Source organism: Loxodonta africana, unplaced genomic scaffold (genome assembly GCF_030014295.1).
Source record: "Loxodonta africana isolate mLoxAfr1 unplaced genomic scaffold, mLoxAfr1.hap2 scaffold_81, whole genome shotgun sequence".
NCBI lineage: Eukaryota > Metazoa > Chordata > Mammalia > Proboscidea > Elephantidae > Loxodonta > Loxodonta africana.
The window spans coordinates 194,607-211,624 of record NW_026975550.1 but is presented as its reverse complement, the minus strand read 5'-3'; the positions used below and the strand labels follow the sequence as shown (position 1 = coordinate 211,624).

At 42.4% G+C, this 17,018-nt stretch overlaps 1 long non-coding RNA gene across 10 annotated transcripts in view; it reads left to right on the top strand.

The window, feature by feature from the left end:
- LOC135230160 (uncharacterized) overlaps nucleotides 1-17,018 on the top strand; it is a 312,870-nt gene that overhangs the window by 135,120 nt on the left and 160,732 nt on the right. For 5 of the 10 annotated variants that reach the window (XR_010320817.1, XR_010320823.1, XR_010320822.1 and 2 more), the window contains 2 exons: nucleotides 6,389-6,536; nucleotides 13,640-15,257. This is a non-coding gene — a long non-coding RNA (uncharacterized LOC135230160). Of the gene's footprint in view, nucleotides 1-6,388; nucleotides 6,537-6,651; nucleotides 9,535-13,639; nucleotides 15,258-17,018 lie in introns of those variants that run through there. The other 5 variants (XR_010320816.1, XR_010320821.1, XR_010320820.1 and 2 more) reach the window with 4 other exon arrangements.

Below are 17,018 nucleotides of genomic sequence, written 5' to 3'. Positions count from 1 at the left end.
CCAATCCAGTTGCCGTTGAGGAGATTTTCACTCATGACGACCCCGTGAGTTTTCAGAGTAGGACTGCCCTCCATACGGTTTTCAATAGCTGTGACTATTTGGAGGTAGATTGCCAGGCCTTTCTTCCAAGGCAACTCTGAGTGTATTTAAACTGCCAACCTTTCAGTTAGTAGCTGAGCACTTAACTCTTTGTGCCACCTAATACATATATATACTAGGAGGTTTTCCTCCTTATTTGTACTTTAATGTTTTTTAGACTCTTACGAATACTTGTTCCTGGCAGTGAACTGGATGCTAAAGAACAGAATAGGCACATGTAACCCTCTCTCACCTTCTCCCTCCCCTCTTTCACAGAGATGAAATGAAAAGGAATTAATGAAGACAGATCACTGGATTAGGGCCCATACTCCGGGCTATAACAGCATGGGGAGTTTCTCCTGTCACTTCAGTTCTTGTTCAGGAATTGGTACCTGCTTTTTGTGAATCACAAAGACCAGTGCTGTATATCAAGCCATTTAGATTTGGGGTATGGAGCAGTGATTTAAAAAAATTAAATTTTATTTTCAGAGATTTTTTCTATTAATTGTTTACATTTATTTTAATTGTGTATTCTAAAACCCCTACAAAAAGGCATGAAATAATTGTTTAAATTTTAATTCATATGGGTCAAAATGTATGTTAAACTACCTATCGTCACCTTCACAGTCGTCGTTATGTTTGAGCCAATTGTTGTGGCCACTTGTTACCAAGTATGACCTGCTTCTCCAGGGACTGATCTCTCCTGACAACATGTCCAAAATATGTGAGATGAAGCCTCGCCATTCTTGCTTCTAAGGAATATTCTGGCTGTACTTCTTTCAAGACAGATTTGTTCATTCTTTTGGCAGTCCGTGGTATATTCAATATTCTTTGCAAACACCGTAATTCAATGCCTTCAATTTTTCTTTGGTCTTCCTTATTCATTGCCCACCTTTCGTGTGCGTATGAGGCGACTGAAAGCACCATGGCTTGAGTCAGGCACACATTAGTTTTCAAGGTGACATCTGTACTTTTGAACACTTTAAGTGGCCTCTGGCAGCAGATTTGCCCAATGCAATGTGTCGTTTGATTTCTTGACTGCTGCTTCCGTGGGTGTTTATTGTGGATCCAAGTAAAAATGAAGCCCTTAATGACGTGAACATTTTCTCCGTTTATCATGATGTTGCTTATTGGTCCAGTTGTTAGGCTGTTAGTCTGTGGTCTTTGATCTTCAGCAGTAAATGCTTTAAGGCCTCTTCACTTTCAGCAAGCAAGATTGTATCATCTGCATATCTGAGGTTATTAATGAGTCTTCCTCCAATCCTGATGCCTTCTTCTTCAGACCAGCTTCTCAGATTATTTGCTCAGCATACAGGTTGAATACATATGGTGAAAGGATACAACGGTGATGCACACCTTTCTTGACTTTAAGCCATGCTGTATTCCTTGTTCTGTTTAGATGACTGCCTCTTGTTCTATGTACAGGTTTCTCATAAAAACAGTTAAGTGTCCTGGAAATCTCATTCTTCCCCATGTTATCCATAATTTGTTATGAGCTGGAGTAGGTCTCAGAAATAATGTACCATTTCTTCCAGTTGGTTGTGCATGGCTGCCTACTTCCCTAGGTGGTAGCAGCTAAGGCCTGTCTCAGAAACACTCTCCTCCCCACTTAGCATGAGTTTTCACACTGCTCCATCTTCTTTCCCTTGTGTGTCTCCTGCCCTCCTCAGTGGCTGGGGAAAATGATAGTAGTCCACTGATGAGATTTATTCTTTTATTATACTTTATTTTATTATTTGTTTTTATAACATAGTTCTGTTAAAATCAAGGGTAATAAAGATGTTTGTATGATGGAAGTGGATAATCCCACCCACTGTGTCCATCTAAAGTTTCATGAGAAAACTGTGCCCACAACAGAGGGCTCCCACTCCTCTGGCTCACTGTATTTTCTCCTTGTTCATTTGCTCTTCCCTCTTTCCTGATGGATGCATGGAACCACTGAGCTTCAGGACTCCACAATTCTGCTTTTCATACCAGTGTTACTGTAATCTTGGGTTCCTGGGCTGCCTTGCCACAGATTTACTCATTCTGTTTCTGTTAATTATTTCATTACTTTAAAATCTCTCATGAATTTTTCCAGAAGTACATTCTATTCCTCAAAAACTTGGAAGCAATGGGAAAGTATGCAAAAAAAAAAAAAAAAAACAAGAAAACATACGTAATGCATAGAATAAATTATTAACGTTCCAATATGTCTATTTTCTTGCTTATATTGGCATGTATGTGTATTAGAGTCTCTGGTTGATGCAAATGGTTAATATCTTGAGCTGCTGACAGAAAGTTGGAGTTCAGGTCCACCCAGAATTGCTATGAAAGAGAGGTCTGGCAGCCTACTTCCGAAAACTCAGCCATTGGAACCCCTATGGAGTACAGTTCTCCTCTGGCACACTGGTGTCATCATGAATCAGAACTGACTCAGTGACAACTGGTTTTATGTGTGTATTAGCACACACAGTTATGTATATTAACACAGATATTATATCCTGATATTTTCATTCAACATTAGTCTTTTCATGGTAATTTTTTTTGTTTTTTTTTAATGAGGGCATTAAATTACTTTATAATATTCTGTGTGCATGTAGTATATGTTTTTTAGCGATTTGACTATAGTTGCAATAATGTGCATGTTTCTAGTAATCTTTAAGCTATACTTACATCTTTTTAACATACATCTCTGCCATTAAATCTCTTTGTTTAATTATTGTTTAACACTCATTACGCCTAAGGGATGGTCTCAGAAGCAGCCCTGATCAATTTTTCTCCCTCTTACTCATTAAGCCCCTTAATGTATTTCAAGGTATCAACTACGAAGGATTTTACGTCCTTATCGTTTGTTTATTTTTCATTCAGTCAGTGTATTCCATGGGCCAGAAGTAGTCTATGTTATGCAGATACAGTGGTGAAAGGTACACACTGTCCCTGTCGTCATGAAGGGGACAACCCAGTGCAGGTGGGAGGAGCACTGGGGAAATGCAGCTGAGAGCAAGGACAGACAACCCTCCAGGAACCACACTGGACTTCAGAGAGGCTTGTTGGCTGCTGTTCACCTGGCAGGCTTCTAGATACCCGAGTACCCTTGGCCTTGGTGCCTGCTCCTCTCTCTGTTGACACCCTCCCTCTAGGATGCCTCAGTGAGTTTACTGCTGTCTATTTGTAGCTAAGGACGTGAGGTTTATACCTCCATCCATTCAAACTCCTCCTGGGTCCAGACTCATATATTCAAATGTCAGCCTAACTCTCTGTATTGACCTCTTTATGCATTATAATGATACATTCCTCATATGGCCATCATGAAAAGCAAACATGAAAGGAAAGCACAGGAGTGCCTGGCACCAGTGTAGGTACTCAATGACCATTAGCTGTTGGTATTATTCTTGACATCTCCATGTGGGTATCTAACAGCTGCACCATGTTATCTAGGCTATGAAACAATTCTTGGTTCCAACCACCATTCTGTTCTTATCGATGAATTTCTCAAGGCTTCGGTGATGGGAGTGTGTGTTTTTCCACACAATGGACATGATTAGGAATGGTAGGCCAGGTCCTGCACAATAAATTGCTCCAACATTCCTATGGGTGACCATTGAGACAAGTTTCAGCCACTGAATGTAGCAAAGAATTGGAACTACTCTCAGCTGTTCATGTGACTACTCTCAATCCAGAATATCTGGTAAGTCGACTGTTAGGGATTGAATTGTGCCCCTCCAAAATGTATGTGGAAATCCTAACCCCTGTACCTGTAATTCTGACCTTGTTTGGAAATAAGGGGCCTGCTTTTATTATGTGAATGAGGTCATACCAATGTAGGGTGGGTCCTAAGCCTAACTCTTCTTAGTTATAAAAGGAGCAGAATACACACAGACACAAACAGGTGAAAAGGAAGACAGACAAAGAAGACAGATGCTTCTAGAAGGCCAGGAACACAAATGATTGCTGGCATCTACTAGAAGCTGAGGTAGACAAGGAAGGACCTCCCACTACAGCCATGCCCTGAATTCGAACTACTACCTGCTAAACTGTGAGAAAATAAATTTCTGTCCTTTAAAAGCCATCCAGTTGTGTTATTTTTTGTTATGGAGGGACTAGGTAACTAACACACATACCCGTGCTTATAAGTTCAGCCCAGTGCAGAACAGTTTTCTTCCCTCCTTGGTCTAGCCCACCTGAACCTGCTCTTTCCCTATCAGTGTCCTTTGCTTTCACCTAAGAGCTATGACAGAGTCCGCTTGATGCTGACGCATTGAAATTTCAATTTATTTTTTATTTATGATTACTACTAATTCCAATATTTTCTATGGTTTTCAATGGAGACAGCCCTATAATCTATGAATAGCAGTTATACTTTTTTTGTATTAGCTTACACTTCCAGTGTTAAATGTTTAATAAAAATAATGATAGAAGCATCCTTATTTTATTTTTTATTAATTTTAAAGAGAATGTCCCACCCGTCACCATGAACTATCATGCTAGTTGTAGTTTTCCACGTTCGGGAACTCCTTTTCTGTTCCATGTTTGCTCCTAGTCCTTATCTCTCCGTGTGATTGGATTTTATCAACCTGCTTTGCCCCCATCTCTTGAGGTGAGCATATGTCTTCTCTTCTTTCACCTATGCATGTGGTGAATGAAATTACTAAATCTTTAATGTTCACTCAAATTTGTATGCCTACAATAAACCGCCTTGATCATGGCATGTTACGTGGTTTACCCTTTGCTGGATTTCCTTTGCTGGCATCTTGTGTAGGGTTTTGCATCTCAGTTACTGAGTGTGCTTGTCCTCTAACTCTTCTTCTACCTTCTTTCTCTAATTTGTTATCATTTTTAAACTAGCCATAAGGATCAAGTTAGGGGAGTGTCTCATGTTTTTCTAATCTCTGTTGACTATGTACTAGATTAAAATGACTGTTTCTTGCATGTTTGCTGGAACCTGACTGGAAACGATCTAGGTCTGCCATTTTCTTTGTAGGGAGATCTTGAACTACTGACCCATTTTATTTAGTGGTTAAAGGCCTCTTCTGGTGCTAATTTACTTGTAAAAAATTCTGATGCATGTTCTAGATTGCTCGAATCTCATCTTTAAATATTGATTATCAGGGCTTGTAGCCTCATGCAAGCCAATTAATCAATCCCAGATTTCCCCAAAGTCAGGCTCTGCAACTATTCCTGGTACCAAATTCCCTCATCTAAGACTTATTTGCAAAGAAAGAGACAACAGTATGCTATCTACGCAGTTGTGTATCCGCAGCCTTCTTGAGTCCATAACGTGAGGTTACAGTCTTCTAATACTTTTTTTGTAATTGTTCTCTTTCTTATTTTTTTTTTCCTTTTTTCACTGCCAATACTGCCCCCCCCCCAGTCTAGTAGTTTTAAAGTTGTGCGTTTCAGGTTCAAGTCTGTAATCCAGCTGGGATTCTGTGTGTGCTGCATGTGTGCATCAAAAGAACACGCTTCTAGAAGCAGAAAGCAGGCAGTGGGACTGTTGGGTGGTTGGCGGGGCGGGGGGAGGGGAGCTGCTGCCCAGAGAGGGCACCCGAGGGAGGCAGGAGATGCCGGGCTGCCCACTGCAAGCCTGCAGACTCCAAGGGGGCGGAACCTGTGTGCGCCATGAGCCTTTTGAGACAGGCCCAAGCCCGCCCAGCCGGGTGCTAACCTCGCACCCGCCAGGCTTGCGGGTTCCCCCAGGACTAGGGGAAGCCTGAGGCCAAGGAGGGCAAGACCTAGGGTCTGGACCTGGGAACTGGTTCTGCCACGTGTGATCGCAGCACTTATGCTGGGAAGGGGGGCAGGAAGCATATCGCAACGTGCGTCCGGGCGATGACCCAGAAGGGCAGGAGTTGTGGTCACCCACGGACTCTGCGTCTGCATATGGACGCCCCCCCAGGGTGCAATTCCAGGAGCACAAGGCAAAGCCACAGAGGCCACAGTGCACCTCGCCGATGCTCCCCAGGGGCATTGCCCCAAATTTGGGGAACAGTCCCTCCTCTGGGCTAGGGACTTTGTTTCCTCCATTGTCATCACTGACTGTGAGCAGACTCTTGTCTAGGCAGACTAATGAGGAGTTATCAAAATGAGCTTAAAAGTCCGGATTTGAGTTAAGGATCATAAATTAACACAGAGAAATACGACTTTAGCAATAAGTGCCTGCTTGGAGCCCAAGTTGCCTGAAAACACAGAATTTCAGTCTTTCAGCTCCTCTGCTAATCTAGGGACTAAGAACTGGATCTCACTGGAGCTCAAAGATGTGGGGCACTGGAAATACTCCTGGGTCTGTCTGCTCATGGCTGATTGCCTGATTCCCAGTTTTATTATACAGCTTAAATACAGACCAGAAGAGGAGTTTGGGGCTTGACACCTGACATCTTAACACCAGTTCCTGTTTCTTGAGGAAGGAAGAGGTAAAATAAATCAGCGTTTACTGTTTCCTTCTCCATCCCCGGAAGTCCTGATGAAGACCCTCTCAGGTAAGGACTGACAGGGAGTGGCTTGGTTTACTATTCAACTTTGTCCTTCAGTCACTTTGTTTATGTCCTGCATGTAAACTATTGTGCATTGAGAAGCATTCTAATTCTTGTGCAGAAGGACTAGACCTCCTGCAGAATGACTATATTGTGCCTCCCTCGGGCACCCCTGTCTGCGCAGCACCCCCCAACGCCAACTGCCCAACCGCCTCTCTCCTGGCATTCTGCTTCTAGAAGCATGTTCTTTTGATGCAGAGATGCAGCACACACAGAGTCCCAGCTGGATTACAGACTTGAACCTGAAGACCTTATGCAGAATGACTATTTATGAACCACTAAGCTCAGTACTAAAGCAGGTACTTCCCCCTCAGAGAAGGCCCTGGGGGAGGTTGACACCTGCATTCCCCAGCGCTCCTGCTGCTCTAGAAGTGCCTGAAATGCCTCTCTGGGAAAGGCCTTCAGAGTAGTAGGCTCATGGCCCACGTGGGAATTCAGGCCTATTTTTCTGTTAGAACATCTCATTTCGCTCTGAAAATATTATTATCCAGTTTATTCACCAGGCATGAGTACAGACATCTCATATTTTCAAAATTAACCCCATTCTCTAATACTAATTTGCCACCAAGAGTATATTCCAAAGTTTTTCCAATAGGCTAGAAAGTCTTTGCAAAGAGGGGAGTCCTGCGCCATGTTGTGCAGTGACAGCAGGGTTGGCATAATATGTTTACCCAGATACCTACCACTTTTTTTTATTTTTTATTGTGCTTTATTTGAAACTTTACAGAGCAAATTACTTTCTTGTTCAACCGTTTATACACAATTGTTTTGTGACATTGGTTGCAATATTCATGATGTGTCAATATTGTCCTCTCCTGTGCTCCAGTTCCCCGTTTCCATCCGCCATGATTCCTGTTCCGTCCTGCCCTCTTTTCAGTGCTTTTGGGCTGGTTTTGTACTTTTGGTCTCATACACATGATTGAACTAAGAAACACTTTCTTCACGTGTGTTATTGTTTGTTTTATAGACCTGTCTAATCTTTGGTGGAGGGCGAACTTCCGAAGATACTTTCCACTTTGTTGCTTGCCATAATTCCTGAAATTCCAAGCCTGCCACCTGAAGAACTTCCTTTAGTGTTTCATTTAGAGCAAGTCTGGTGGCGATGAATTCTCTTAAGCGTCTTTCACCTGAGAATGTCAATATTTTTCCTTTACTCATGAAGGAAATAACAGCCTATAGAACACTGGGTTAATGTTTCTTTTCTTTCAGTGTTGAAAAAATGTTGTTTTCACAGCCTTTTGGCCTCCATGGCTTCTGATGATGAATACAGAGTCATTCCAATTGTTTCTCCTGTGTGAGATGAGTTGTTTTCTCTCTAGCTTCTTTGAAGATATTTTCTTGGTCCTTGTTATTCCACAATTGACAATGAGGCATTTGGGCGTAAAATTATGTGAGTTTAACTTGTTGGAGTTTGCATAGCTTCTTGAATCTGTAAGTTTATGTCTTTCAACAAATTGGGAAAGTGTTGAGCCAGTATTTCTTCAGATACTTTTTTCTACACCACATATTTTCTCTACACCGTATGGAATTCCAATAAATAAATGTTAGATATTTTTGAATTTTTTTGAGGCTCTGTTCATTTTTTTTCAATATTTGTTCTCTGTTTTCAGATTGGATATTTTCAATTGAACTGTTTTCATCTCACTGATCCTTTTGTCTGTCAACAGCATTCCGCTGTAGAGCTGATCAAGTGAATTTTTTATCTCTATTTTTCTGTTTTTCCTGTCTAAAATTTTCATTTGTGAATGGTTTCTATGTATTTTTCTATTTTTCTAAGTTGTGCCTGTTACTTCTTTGAGCATGGTTAAAGTAGCTTTTTAAAGTTTTTGTCTGTGATTCCAAGACTGTGTCTTACTTCAATCTTACAGAAAATGTCGATGTTGTTTGTTTTAGGAATCACTTGACCCAGTTATGTTCAGGCTGCAGGTTCTTTCCCAACTTCTGTGTGCTGTGGCTCAGATGTCAGTTCAGATTTTGAAGACTTTGCAGTGATATTTGGATGTAATCTATGGGAGTGTCACTCAGTCTGGGACCTTGTTGGTGTTCTAACCCATAATGCAGTTCTCAAAGGATTGATCTACTTCTTAGGGTCAGAGCAAAGCATATGCAACTGTGGGAGTGGGGAGGGGTATGAAAAACAACTTTATGGTATCCCTCTCTTGAGCCGCCTGGTCTCTGTCTCTCTGAGGCTCTCTGATGTCTGAGCAGCTACCTTCCTGGTCCACTGGCAAAAATGTTGGGGCTTTAATCTCTTCATTCTGCTGCGCAATTAAGTGACTGGGTCTGTGTATGAGGCCAAATAATGGTAAGATGGAGAAAATGTAACAGAGATTCCTGTACATTATTTGGTCCTTATATACTTAGGTCAGAGAGAAGGCACACTGTTTCGGGTGATACTTTGAAACAGGTATGGAGAAAAAGGCTTTAACAGGTTGATAGCTGCATACTAGGTGTTACGGATTAAACTCTGTCTTCCCAAAATGTATATATCAGCTTGACTAGGCCATGCTTCTCAGTATTGTGCGATTATCCACCATTTTGTCAGCTGATGTGATTTTCCAATGTATTGTAAATCATACCTCTATGATGTTAATGATCGAGGTTTTGAAGCAGTTATGTTAAGGAGGCAGGGCTCAGTCTACAAGATTAAGTTGTGTTTTAAGTCAATCTCTTTTGAGATATAAAAGAGAAAAGAGCAGAGAGACAGGGGGACCTCAGTAGCACCAAGAAAGAAGTGTCAGGAGCAGTGCATCCTTTGGACCTAGGATCCCTGTGCTGAGAACCTTCTTGTCCAGGGGAAGATTGGTGACAAAGACCTTCCCCTAGGAGTGACAGAGAGAAAAAGCCTTCCCCTGGAGTTGGCACCCTGAATTTGGACTTATAGCCTTCTAGACTGTGAGGGAATAATTTTCTTTGTTAAAGTCATCCGTTTGTGGTATTTCTGTTACAGAAGCACTCGATATCTAAGACGCTAGGTACCAGGAGATGTACATTTCCCAGCTCTTTCACTCCCAGGGACACTATGACTAAGTAGCCAATGCCATAAATCCATGCGAGCAGACTGTTCTGATTACTGCTTTGACTCTACTGTCTGTTATGGTAACCACACCCACCTTGTCTTTGTTGATTGAGTGCTACCATTTGGCTGCTACCACCATGGGGTCCAGTCAACTGCATTGTAGTCAGGTGTCTTAATTCAGTTAGGGCAGTTCTCACTGTGGACTCTTACTTACATAAAATAGCAACCACAGAAGTCTTCAATAATGCTGGGGCTTGCTTCCCAAATTTGTACCTTACTGCTATGGTAAAAAGAGAGCCCTCTGGGCACTCCGTGTGTGGGTCTGTGGGTCCAGCCTAATAAATCCATTCTAACATGCCAATTTCCCTCAGCCTTTGGATACCTTCTCCTACAGTATACAATGGCAGATCTGCCATTTCCACTTGATTTATTTTAGGCCACCACTTAATCCATGCTTCAGTAAACCAGCCAAATAAACTATGAGATCCTTTTCTAACCTCTCAAGCTGAAACACTGAGTGAAGAATCTATGCTTCCTGGGCCTATATCAATAAACTCAGACTAATCCACCTTTATGTTGCTTGCACCGTTATCCCACACCCATAATAGCCATTCCCACACATATTCACCAGGTTTCTGTATGTATATATTAGAAAAATCAAGCAGTTCTTTTGGAGTTTAGCATAGCTTTTCCTGGGTCACACTTCATAGCTCACCTTTTGGGGCTTGTTGGGACTGAAGCCTAGGTATAGGTCTAGAAGGAAAAATGGGCAGTGGCAGTGGGATGTTCAGCCGTGTCTTATAAGGCATCTGCCTAAGGTGATGCCCCAGGCAATGCCCCAGACACCACCCCAGGAGACAACTCAAACAAGACACTTCAGGCACAGCTGGGGTAATCTCATCAGATGGAGGTGGAAGGGATAATTGTTTTACTGGGAAGGGTGCCTTAGCAGGCAAAGTTAGAGAATCTCTTCAGATGGAGTAAGAGGTCTGGTTCTGTTAGGAAGAGCGATTCAACAGAAATTGGAGGTTCATTGTCCCCCACTTCCTGACTATCTGCCCATATGTCCTCATCCCAAGTTTCAGGATCCCATTTCTTCCCAATCAGTGCCCTTACTTTAACTTCAGAAACCATTTGAGGTTGGATATTCAACTGGCGCTTTAATTCAGTCACTCTTATGATAAGAATCTGAGTTTATTTTTGGCAGCATTAGCCTTGTTACTATAAGAAATACGGTTTTCTTTCTGGGCACAAGTGGCAGCTTTCAGGTCTTGTATGTGGTGCTTGAGCTTTGAGTCCTTTTCTTTCATTCACCAGTGTGGCTAGCAAAAGCAGGACCAACCAAGCAGCTTCCTTATTATTCTTATTCTGACAAAATTATAGAAAAGTATCAAATATGTAATCAGGCAGAGCCTTGTCTCTCACAAATATTTGATCCAGTGGTAGTAGTATTTTGCGTATTTCTATTGTCACCTCCCACCATGGATTAGCAATAGCCTGTTTACTACTGGAGGCAGTCATCAGTGCCTTTAAGATTAGCCAGACTTGAGAATCAATTCAGAAAACTCGTCCTTAAGATTTGGTTCCTCTGGAACCACTGTAGGTACCAAATATCTTAGCCTGGGATCTCTAGAGATGCAAAACTGGTGAACAGAATATATATATACACACATATATATGAAAAAAAAAAAAGAGTGTGTGTATATATATACGTGTGTGTATATATATATATATATATAAATTTTTTTTTTTTTTATATGGAAACCCTAGTCGCATAATGGTTAATAGCTATAGCTGCTAACCAAAAGGTTAGCATTTCGAATCCACCAGGCGCTCCTTGGGAACTCTGTGGGCCAGTTCTGCTCTGTCCTGTAGGGTCACTATGAGTTGGAACCGACTCGACGGCAATGGGTATACACACACACACACACACACACACACACACACATATGCTTACATATGTTAGTTGTGGCTCTTAGAGGCCATCGATCCTGTGTAAAACAGAATGAAACACTGCCTGATCCTGAACCATCCTCACAATCATTGCCATGTTTGAGCCCATTCTTGCAGCCATTGTGTCAGTTCATGTTGTTGAGCGCCTTCCTCTTTTTTTCTGACCCTCAGCTTTTCCAAGCATGATGAGCCTCTCCTGGGACAGGTCCCTCCTGAAAATATGTCCAAGGCACGTGAGACGAAGTCTCGCCATCCTTGCTTCTAAGGTGCATTCTGGGTGTACTTCTTCCCAGATGGATTTGTTTATTCTTCTGGCAGTCCATGGTATATTCAGTATTCTTTGCCAACACCATATTTTAAATGAATCAGTTCTTTGGTTTTCCGTATTCATTGTCTAACTTGCTCAAGCATGTGAGGTGATAGAAAATATCATGGCTTTGCTCAGGCACACCTTAGTCCTCAAAGTGACATCTTTCCTTCACAACACTTTAAGGAGGTCTTTTGCAATAGATTTGCCCAATGCAATACATTGTTTGAATTCTTGACTGCTGCTTCTGTGGGCATTGATTATGGATTCAAGTTAAATGAAATGCTTGATGACTTCAGCATTTTCCCTATTTATCATGGTGTTGCTTACTGGTCCAGTTGTGAGAATTTTTGTTTTCTTTATGTTGAGGTGTAATCCATACTGAAGGCTGTAGTGGTTGCTCTTCATCAGTAACTGCTTCAAGTCCTCTTTACTTTCAGCAAGCAAGGTCGTATCAGCTCCATATCATAGGTTGTTAGTGAATCTTTCTCCAAAACTAATGCCATGTTCTTCTTCTTACAGACCAGCTTCTCAGATTATTTGCTCAGCATACAGATTGAGTAAGTATGGTGAAAGGATACCGCCATGACACACAACTTTCTGATTTTAAACCACACGGTATCCCCTTGCCCTACTCAAATGACTGCCTCTTGGTCTACGTAGATATTCCGCATGACTACAGTTAAGTGTTCTGGAATTCCCATTCTTTGGTAAGCTATTCAATTTGTCATGAGCCACACAGTTGAGTGTGCTTGTATAGTAAACAAAAATAGGTAAACATCTTAGTGATAGTCTCTACTTTCAGCCAAGATCCATCAGACATCAGAAATGATAACCCACGTTCCATGTCTTCCTCTGAATCCAGCTTGAATTTTTGGTAGTTCCCTGTCTGTGTACTGCTGCAACTGTTTTTAAATTATATTCAGCAAAATTTTTCTTGCATGTAATGTTAATGACATTGCTCGATAAGTTCCGCATTCCGTTGGACCACCTCTCTTTGGAATGGGCACACATATAGATCTCTTTCAGTCATTTGGTCAGGTAGCTGTCTTCCAAATATATTGGAATAGACAAGTGAGCACCTCCAGCACTGCGTCCGTGTGTTGAAACATCTCATTTGGTACGCCATCAATTCCTGGAGCCATGTTTTTTGCCAATGGCTTCAGTGCAGCTTGGAGTTCTTCCTTCAGTACCATCAGCTCTTGATCCTATGCTACCTCCTGAAATGGTTGAACGTCGACCAATTGTTTTTGGTGTATTGAGTCTGTGTATTCCTTCCATCTACTTTTGATGTTTCCTCTGTTGTTCGATATTTTGCCCATAGAATCCTTCAGTATTGCACCTAGAGGCTTGAATATTTCCTTCAGTTCTTTCAGCTTGAGAAATGCCAGGTGTTTTCTTCCCTTTTGGTTTTCTAACTCCAGATCTGTTCACATTATATTATCATACTTTGTCTTCTCCAGCTTCCCTTTCAGGTATTCTATTGAGCTCTTTTACTTTATTTTTCCTTCCATTCTCTTTAGCTACTGTACATTCAAGAGCAAGATTCAGAGTCTCTTGTGACATCCTCTTTGGTGTTTGCTTTCTTTCCTGTCTTTCTAATGACTGTTTTTTTCATATATGATGTCCTTGCTATCATCCCACAACTAATCTGGTCTTCGATCATTAGTGTGCAGTGCATCAAATCTATTCTTGAGATGCTCTCTAAATTCAGGTTTGATATACTCAAGGGCATACTTTGACTCATGGACTTGTTTTAATTTTCTTCAGCTTCAACTTGAACGTGAATATGAGCAACTGATCATCTGTTCTGCAGTCAGCCCCTGGCCTGATTCTGACTCATGATATTGACCAAGTGAAGAGTGATTCAGAGAAAAACATGGGTAGAGTGTGACCTAATTTCCATAAAAACAAAGAAATGAATGTACTTACACGTGTCCCGGCAAAAAGAAGTGTGTAAAAGGGTACATATGTATCTTTGGACACTGGACACTTCAGGGGAGCAGGTACAATATACTTATGTGGGGATGGCTCTTATTAAAACTTCTATATACAAATCTCTATTGTTAAATGTGTTATAAGAATGTAAAAGCTTTTAAAGTTTAATAACATCATACGTGTATGTGTGTGTATTTGAAACTTTTTTTTTTTTTTTACTATTTTATATATGTGTTTTTTAGTTATCTAGTTTTTTTTTTAGTGTGGCTATAGCAGAGATACCACAAGTGGATGGCTTTAACAAACAGAAACTTATTCTCTCACAGTTTAAGAAGCAACAAGTTTGAAGTCAGGGCACCAGGTCTAGGAGAAAGCTTTCTCTCTTTGTGGCTCTGGGGGAAGGTCCTTGTCATCTATCTTCCCCTGGCCTAGGAAATTCTCAGCGTGTGGACACTGGGTCAAAAAGACGTGCTCCACTCCAGACACTTCTTCCTTGGTGGTATGAGGTCCCTCTCATTTCCGCTCACTCTTCTCTTTGTATCTCAAAAGAGACTGACTCAAGACTCACCCTAATCCTGTAGATTGTGTCCTCCCTCATTAACCTAACTGTCTCTAATCCCGCCTTATTAACATCACAGAGGTTAGAATTTACAACACATAAGTAATTACATCAGATCACAAAATGCAGGACAACCACACAATACTGGGAATCATGGTCTGGCCAGGTGGGCACACATTTGGGGGGACACTATTCAATCCATAACAATAGAGAAAACACTGTCTTCAATGCCAGATTCAGAGACTTTTATCCATCTATGAAGGGCAAACACAGAAATTGAACAAAATTCAGACCAGCGAATTATTGCTTGCTCTTGTAACTAATGACTTCTTCTGGTCTCTGTACCTGGAAATGGCCAAAACGAATTCTGTGAGGATTAATTCAGTTATTGCTAAAACATCTACTGCATTTACATGTCTACAGATAAGGAAGAATGCTGGACACCATGTGTGATTCATTAAGTAACACAGGGACTATTAGACTGTTGTTCTCCTTCTCTGATATGCCACTATCACCTTCTCCCCTTGTTGCTCTCCTGAAAAACCCACACTTGTATATTCTAGGCTTTTTTCCAGGATTGAATTTGCAGGAAGTTGAAGATATATCTTTGAAAGATAAAAAAGACTTTGGCCACATTGTCTTTAGACAGTCAAACTTCCCAGCCAGCCTCTGTGCAGGATGGGAATTCACAATCCCTCCTACTCAGTACCTCTGAGCAGGACAGGATTTCTGTTTCATTATCAGGAGACTGTGGAATTCACCCCTCTTCAGAAAACTTACTTTCCTTTGCCTCAAACTGTCCCTCTCAGGATCTGTCACGGTCACTCTGAGAAATTCACATGGGCAGCCTGTATGGAAGTGCCCATCCTAGAGACCCTGCCCTCCCTTCCTTGCTCCATAGGGCTTCCTCTGACACTTGGGGTCACATCTCCCAGGGAGTACACACCTCTGGCACTTCCAGGGATTCCCAGGCCCTGGGATACTGTGGATGGGACTTGGAACTCAATCTCTTTCTTCCCATCCTCACCTTTGGTTATCTGTGTTCTGTCTTCACCAGATTTAGGAGGCCTTGTCTTCTCTTTGCTCATTTCATTTCAGTCAGGCTTTTCTATTCCAACTCTCTGATCTCAGGACAGATCAGGTTAGACCACAGAAAAGAGAAAGACCAAGCAAACATCACTGATCTGTGCAGAAGCTGCTGGGAAGGGATTCGATTCTCATTGGTTTAGGGTTTTATGCCCACTGCTCACCGGCAGGCAGGTTCCCCCCAGAGTCTGGGTTCTGTCTGGTACCTTGTACTACAAAGAACTCAGTGACCAGCCCACCTTCACAATCACACCTCCCTTAGAGCTACCTTTGCAGAGGCTCTTTCTCAGACTTCCATGTCCCACTGAAATCCCATTTCTCTTCCCTTACAAACATTGTGCTCATTCTCAGGGCCCCGAGACCTTATCTGCAGGTGAGTCTTGTCCTCTTCTCTCCTTGGCTTTTGAGTGGACCTCATGTCTTCAGACAGCTATCCTGGGGCTTCTTCCACCCTGGTGCTCTGGGGCTGGATCTCTCCATGTACTAGAGGGGGCGTGGAAGGGGCACAAGGCTAAAAGGATGGATCTTCCAGGTGAGGTGGGTTTAAGAAGCCTGAATGAAGTTCTTCCCTGAAGGGTGCATATTTTGCAGTCCACACATCCTGCTTCTCTCAGTCTGAGAGTCCTAGCATGTCTTCATGTGCTTTCTCCTTTGACTTTGAGGCCATGCCTGCACCCTCTGCAGCCAGGTCTCCCACATGTGTAGCAGCACCAGTAGGTGTGGTAGCCTCTTCAGCCCCTGTCTCCTCCTCCATATGCTCCTGGAGATACCTGGCTCTTCTTGCCAGGACTCCAGGATGCTGACCAGGAACTCAGTGTTGGTTAGACTGAGGGCAGCCAAATCACAACCATGCCTCCTGTGGGTGGGGGGGGCGGGGGGCAGGGCTTGAATATGTCAGCATAAGGGTCAGTATTTTTCTGAGTATGAGGGAATGATTGGCGAGTTAAGGAAGAAAGAGAAGGAGTTTGGGAGGGGAATGTAAGCTCCAGTGACAGACAGAAGATGGGGTGGGGGATCTCTCAAAGGGTATTAGAGGCCAGTCAGAAAAGCAGGAAGCAGCAGGAAGCAGGGTCAGTGGAGGGCAGCACTGGGTGGAGGAGGACAGCAGAGGTAATAGTAGTGGGGAGGGGAACAAAACTGGCCTGAAAAGAGTGATACATGACTGATCCTAGATGAAGCTCAGGTTGAGAAAAGTAGGAAAATAAAAAATTCTATCCTGTAGCCATGTTTGTGGTTAGGGGTTGTTAGGCTCTTGAGGGAGGTGGGCAGGAGACACAGGAGGGGAAGGGGAGTTCCTGGATCTAGGGAGGAGTCTACAGCCCTTCTTCTGCCCTCAATGATATGGGTTCTGGGCTGTTCAACCTACTACTCCCAGAACCTCCTGAATAATTTCCTTAGTTCTTCACATGGTATATTAATTCCATCTCAGTAGAAAATATCATAATGAAGTACGCTTCTTCCTACCCACCCTTTCCACCATCCTATACTCTCTGCCCCAGTTGCCCACTGGCTTCCTTCCCTTCCATCATGTTCAGATCCAGAACAAAAGAGTGCCTTGTCTGCAGC